Genomic DNA, 7,284 nt, shown 5'->3' with positions numbered 1-7,284 from the left:
TGAGCCCGCGGGTTCGCAACCCGCCTGGGCAACTTGGCGAGACCTCATCTCTACAATAAATCAAAAATTAGCTGGGTGTGGTAGTGCGCACCTGTAGTTCCAGCTACTTGGAAGGCTGAGGCGGAAGGATCGCTGGAGCCCAGCAGGTTGAGGCTGTGGTGGCTGGGAGCAGCCACTGCACTCTAGTCTGGGCGACAGAGTGAGACTCCGAGTCAAAAAAAAATTAAAAAATTAAGAAGCCTACTGCTGTGGTTTGAATGTGTTCCCTGGGAAATTTAGGTGTTGTATATGTTATACTATTAAGAGGTAGAGCCTTTAAGAGGTGACTAGATCATAAGGACTTCTCCCTGGTGAATAAGATTAGGTGCCCTTATAAAGGAGCTTGAAGAAGGGAGTTCAACCCTCTTTTGTCCTTCCACCTTATGCTGTGTGAGGATGCAACGTTCAAGGAAACATCTTAGAAGCAGAGATAGGACCCTCAGCTGACAATTAGGCTGCTGACACCTTGGTCTTATACTTTGCATCTTATATAACTGTGAGAAATGAATTTCTGTTCTTTACAAATTACACAGTAATTTTTGAATTACTATAGTGTTCTGTTATAGCAGCACAAAACAGACTAAAACAGCCTTGCATTCCCTTCTAGCAGCCACCCTGTTTCTCTGCTGCTCTTTAAAGTAATGTTTCAGCCGGGCTCGGTTGTTCAGCCTGTAATCCCGTGCCTTTGGGAGGCTGAGGTGAGTGGATTGCCTGAGCCCGTGGGTTCGAGACCCGCCTGGGCAACTTGGTGAGACCTCATCTCTACAATAAATCAAAATGAGCCGAGCGTGGTAGCACGCGCCTGTAGTTCCAGCTACTCGGAAGGCTGAGGCAGAAGGATCACTGGAACCCAGCAGGTCGAGACTGCGGTGGCCGGGAGCGGCCACTGCACTCCAGTCTGGGTGACAGAGTGAGACTTCAACTAAAATAAAATAAAATAAAATAAAAGTAATGTTTCAAGCAGTTACCTGTGACTCCTTGTCATGTGTGCTCTTATCCTACATTCTTTTGAACCCATGTCCATTGGCTTCTGGCAGGACCACTCCACCAAGCTGCTTTTACAAGGTCACCAATGAGATCTCCAAAGAGCTTACATTGCCCAATCCAATGGGCACTACTCAGCTTTTCTCTCACTGCACCCATCAGCAGCATCTGACCAAACTGTTCCCAGTACCCCCTCCCCGCAGGAAACACTTGACCTCCAAAATTTCCCTCTCTGGGCTACCTGCTACTTCATTCGCCATGGGTTTTTTGGCCTTTGTTGATTCCCACTTTTCTTCCAAATATCTATGCACTGTCATACCCCAGCTCAGTCTTTGGATAGCTCGTGTCTTCATACTCCCTAGTTTGGAACTGGAGTAAATTAGGAGAGTAGGCGTTTTCAAGCTGCCAGAGTAGGTTTGGTACCAAAAAGCACTTATGCCAGTCAAATAATTTAGACAAAGAATATCTCTTGCGGGGTTTTGAGTCAAGATGAGGATGAGGAAAGGGGTGCAGGGTAAGAGGTTAGTATATGGCTGGCACAAGACTGTGCCCAAAAGAGGGTCACCTGAGAAAGTATTTGGCTGCAGGGCCATAGGGACATAAGCCAGAAGGAATTGTTCACACAGCTGTGTGCCCAGTTGGGTGGGACTTTGAAACTATTTTGAGGATTTGAGAAGAAACTAGTAACCAGACCAAGAAGTTTACAGCCTGTGTATGACTTAATTCATAGACATGCATGTGCTCACACATGCATACACATCCCTGATGGAAGCAAAAATTTCTCAAATATTTCATTCCTTTAGGGTATGGCTCCTATCGCTTTTCAAAACTAATCGCAGTCCTGGCACAGTGCCTCAAGCCTGTAATCCCAGCACTTTGGGAGGCCAAGATGAGGGGATTGTCTGAACCCATGGATTTGTGAACAGCCTGGGCAACTTGGAAAGACCTCATCTTTACAATAAATCAAAAAATTAGCCAGGTGTGGTGGCGCATGCCTGTAGTTCCAGCTACTTGGAAGACTGAGGTAGAAGGATCGCCTGAGCCCAGCAGGTCAACACTGGGGTGGCTGTGAGCATGCCACTGCACTCCAACCTGGGCAATGGAGTGAGACTCCAACTCAAAAAAAAATTAAAATTAAAATTAAAATAAAATAAAACTAATCACCAGGGAAGGCAGTACACAAACTCTCAAGTTGTTTCCATTTCTACATGAGTGTGTTTACAGTATGTTTTCCATACAGTCAGCATTTATGGGAGGAGGAGTACAAGCCAGAGCCAGAGCCATGGCGGAAGCCAGACAGATCCCTGAGGGACATGCAAACGTCAGCAAGCCAGATGCTGCAGGTTTACAGTCAAGGGGGCTGATCTCTGTGATAGGTTTGTCCCTCCCCAGGGAAAGGTCTGGACTGCAAGGCTGAGTTGGTCCATCCGTAAGTTACTTTGTCCATTATATCTAAAGACCACAAATTTACTATTTTTTAAAAATGTAGCTACATACATATCACCAAGAGTGATCTACCTTATCGTTTCTTCTTGACATCCTGAAGGGTTCCTTGCAGACATAGCAGACTGTGAAAACATACAGTTGTTTTTTTTTTTTTTGAGTTGGAGTCTCACTCTGTCGCCCAGACTGGAGTGCAGTGGCCACTCGCGACCACCGCAGCCTCGACCCGCTGGGCTCTGGCGATCCTTCCGCCTCAGCCTTCCAAGTAGCTGGAACTACAGGAGCACGCTACCACGCCCGGCTAATTTTTTTTTTATTTATTGTAGAGATGAAGTCTCACCAAGTTGCCCTGGCGGGTCTCAAACCCGCGGGCTCAGGCAATCCACTCACCTCAGCCTCCCAAAGCGCTGGGATTACAGGCTGAGCCACTGAGCCCGGCTGGAATGTACAATTATTAAAGAATGAGGCAAATATCTCTAGAGTTACCTCCACCTCTGCCTTAGAGGTTTAATGGTATCTTAATCCAGATGACTTATATATACTAATTAGTACTACTGAAATGTTATCTTATCACACAGTAAGTGCTTGATTGTCTTTAAAAGACAAAAGGTGCATGTTCAGAGGCAAAGAGAGCATTTTTGTCTATGTGATTATGCAAAACTCTTCTCCATGACTACTGAATTTTTTTTTTTTTTTTTGGTGCTGGAGTCTCACTCTGTAACCCAGGTTGGAGAGCAGTGGCACACTCCTGGCCACCACAGCCTCGACCTGCCGGGCTCAGGCAATCCTTCTGCCTCAGCCTTCCAAGTAGCTGGGACTACAGACACACACCACCATGCCCGGCTAACTTTTTGATTTATTGTAGAGATGAGGTCTCACCAAGTTGCCCAGGCTGGTCTCAGGCAATACTCTCACCTCGGCCTCCCAAAGTGCTGGGATTATAAGTGTGAGCCACCACGCCTGGCCAGCTATTGAATTCTTAACAATAATCTTTGGAATCTGCAAACAGACATGATTTACTTGGCGTCATCTGACAAGATTTGTCAGGAAGTGAGCAGGTCTGTCTTTCAGAAAAGAGCCCAGTTATCATGGTAATCTGGTTAAAGGCTAACTAAACTAAAGAGAAGTGGATCAGCGAGGAGAAGCTGAGTTTCTCATCTGGTTAGTCTTGTTGGCTGCAAAGTACTTCAGCAAAGCTTGCTGATGGTTATCACGGCTGCATCAAAAAGAAGAAATGGTATGCAGATACACCTTGGAAATTGGCTAGCAGATACAGTCATAATTTAAAATGCAGTGGCTAGCCGGGCTTGGTGGCTCAGCCTGTAATCCTGCGCCTTTGGGAGGCTGAGGTGAGTGGATTGCCTGAGCCCGCGGGTTCGAGACCCGCCTGGGCAGGTGAGACCTCATCTCTACAATAAATCAAAAAATCAGTCGGGCGTGGTAACGCGTGCCTGTAATTCCGGCTACTCAGAAGGCTGAGGCGGAAGGTTCGCCGGAGCCCAGCAGGTTGAGGCTGCGGTAGCCGGGAGCGGCCACTGCACTCCAGTCTGGGGGACAGAGTGAGACTCCAACTCAAAAATAAATAAATAAATAAATAAATAAATAAAAATAAAAATAAATGAAAAAAATAAATAAATAAAATGCAGTAGCTCACCATCTGTAATCCCAGCACTTTGGGAGGCCTGAGCAGGGGAACTGTTTGAGACCAGCCTAGGAAACACAGCAAGACCATATCTCTGCAAAAAAATGAAAATAAATAAGTAAACTGGGCATGCTAGTGCATGCCTGTAGTCCCAGCTAATCAAAGAGGCTGAAATGGAAAGATCACCTAAGCCCAGGAGGTTGAGACTGCAGTGAGTACTGATCATGCTACTGCACTCCAGTCTGGGAGAGTGAGACTATATATGTGTATATATATCAGAGTAATGGGTGCTGAGTGAGACTTAGAGATGCTAAAGCAATCAGAACATGTGAAGTAAGGACCTGCCTTTGATTTGATTCTGCAGTCATCCTGGGTAGACTTGCCTTTCACACTACAGGTCTCAGTTTAGAACTCGTATCATCACTGACTACTGCATTCTAATCTTGTCTGACTTTTACTACTGTTTCCTTACCACCCATATTTATCCTACTTTGGGATCCTCAATGCTCAAACGATTGTCACACTCCAGGAGGTGCTTGTGGCTGTGGCCATGAGTGTCCAGTGGCCACCGACTCCAGGAGAGTTGCAGGTGATGTTGATGAATCACCCAATACAAAGAAGTGATGTTTGGTGCCAGGTTTAGAGTTAGAGCCGTGGAGGAGGGGAGAGCATCATATGTGAAACGTCTTCAGTTGGGACTGAAGCTAGGTGCCACATGGATGTCATAAATTGCCAGCTCCCCTCCCACATTCTGAACCGCTTAGTTGATAATACATTTCAACCTCAACCAGAGAATCGTTAGCCCTGGTGTTCCTGATGAGTAACAATCTTTGGTTTCGTAGCTTTTAGATGAACTGTCCATGTAACCCTAGGCCATGTGTAGGCTGAGCATAAGTGCAGAGTTACTAGAAAAATGTATGTATTGGGCAAGGATCAAATCTCAAGGATAGTGATTCAAAAACCATAGAGCAGGCTGTTGTAGCAGCTCACACCAGTAATCCCAGCACTGTGGAAGGCCGAGGATTGCTTGAGGTCAGGAGTTTGAGACAGCCTGATCAACATAATGAAACTCCATCTCTACAAAAAAAAATTTTTAATTAGCCAGATGTGATAGCGTGAGCCTGTAGTCCCAGCTACTCAGGAGTCTGAGGTGAGAGGACCACCTGAGCTCAGGAATGTGAGGTTATAGTGAGCTATGATCATGCCACTGCACCAGTCTGGGTGACAAAGCAATATTCTGTTCAATAACAATAATCCATAGCATGGTGTGAGGAAGGGGCATGGAGAAAGGTCAGTCACCTAGCCCTCAGGTGAGTTGGAACAGAAAAAGGATTGAGAACTAACCCCTGCCCAGGGGAATGTGGGTTCACTGACAGGTGCTGAGCCCTGGGACTGTATTACAGGAGGAGGGGGTATCTGCAGCCAGATGCCTTAATTACTGGTCCAGTTTCTTCTCCTATCAGCCAAGTGACTTTGGGCAAGATGCTTAGCCTTGTTGTGGTTCAGTTTCCTCATCTGCAAAATGAAGATCACAATTTTCTTTGCCTCCTAGATGTTGGTAGGATATAGTCAGTACTTGGTAATCATAGCCGGTATTACTACTAATAGTGAATTTTAATTATTCATTACAATTACAAAATGATTTTTTTTTAAATGCCTTTTCCAAAGCATGTCAAGATATCTTCTTGGACAGCTGCAGTAGTTTATGCCTGTAATCCCAGCAACTTGGGGGGTTAGGACGGGAAGATTACTTGAACCTAGGAGATCGAGACCAGCCTAGACAACACAGCAAGACCTTATCTTTACAAAAATAATTTTAAAAATTAGTTGGGCATGGTGGTTACTCAGTAGGCTAAAGCAGGAGAATCACTTGAGCCCAGGAGGTGGAGGCTGTGGTGAGCCTTGATCATGCCACTGCACTCCAGCCTGGGCAACAGAGACCCCTAACTTAAAATATATATATATATCTTCTTAAAATTTGGTTTAAAAGCAATGATGGGAGCTGAGTGGGATGATGTGGGCTATCAAACTGAAGTTCACATGAAACTCAACAAACCAGCAGAACCATCATCTGCACACACAAGCAGGGTTTGGGGCAATCATATGCATAACATTCTGCAGAGTAAGTAATATGAAAGCCTGTTCGTGTTTGGTGGTTCGTCAGAGGTGGAGATTGTTACCTGATAAAATATCAGTGGGCTGTCTCCCACATTCAGAAGTTTTTGAGAAAATATTGCCCTTTTTCTGTTTAAAGCAATCAGGTACTTTGCCTTCTCATTTCTGTCCTGATGATATTAAGCCCTCTTAAATATGTAGTCACAGGTCAGCTTTTTCTATTTGGGGTCTAAAAACAGTGTTTATAGGTAACAAGTACTGGCTGTTAATCTTATCTTGAAATCAGACGTTCTGTCCTTTTGACCTAGTGTTTCAAGGCCTGGGTGAAGCAAACTCTTGCCAGGAATTCACTCAGCATGCAGGTTTTCTCTGCAGACTCATTCCTGCTTTATCGATTTTCCTAAACCACATTGTTTTCCTTCACATTCCTCTCCCCTTTCGTCTCACACTTTAGAAAGTACTGAGTAGTCTAGGTGTTCTTCTAAGTTATGTCACTCTTTTTCTTTTCTTTTCTTTTCTTTTTTGAGCTGGAATCTCACTCTGTCACCCCGACTGGAGTGCAGTGGCACACGTACAGCCACTGTAGGCTCAACCTGCTGGGCTCCGGTGATCCTTCTGCCTCAGTCTTCCAAGTAGCTGGAATTAGAGGCATGCAACACCATGCCCGCCTAATTTTTTCATTTCTTATAGAGATGAGGTCTCACCAAGTTGCCCAGCCTGGATCGAATCCACAGGTTCAGGTAATCCTCTCGCCTCCGCCTCTCAAAGTGCTGGGATTATAGACATGAGCCACTGCACCCAGTCTATTGTCCCTCTTTTACCAGTGAGAAAACTGAGACTCAGAATGGTTAAACAACTTTGTTAGGGTCACACTCCCCCAGTGGGACCTCCAGAATGTTAGGCCCGCTGAGGGTGTGGGGTATCTGGTGTGCAATCTGATGCCACGTAAAAGATACAAAGAAGCCAGGCTCGGTGGCTCAACCTGTAATCCCGCGCCTTTGGGAGGCTGAGGTGAGGGGATTGCCTGAGCCCATGGGTTTGAGACCCGCCTGGGCAGCGAG

The 7,284-nt window shown here is 45.7% G+C and overlaps 1 pseudogene; it reads left to right on the top strand.

Moving 5' to 3' along the window:
- The first annotated feature begins 2,305 nt into the window (after window positions 1-2,305).
- LOC110596475 overlaps window positions 2,306-7,284 on the top strand; it is a 14,826-nt pseudogene continuing 9,847 nt past the window's right edge.

Source organism: Carlito syrichta, unplaced genomic scaffold, assembly GCF_000164805.1.
Source record: "Carlito syrichta isolate Samal-C Ts95f unplaced genomic scaffold, Tarsius_syrichta-2.0.1 Scaffold309429, whole genome shotgun sequence".
Lineage (NCBI taxonomy): Eukaryota > Metazoa > Chordata > Mammalia > Primates > Tarsiidae > Carlito > Carlito syrichta.
This window is presented reverse-complemented; position numbering and strand designations above follow the sequence as displayed.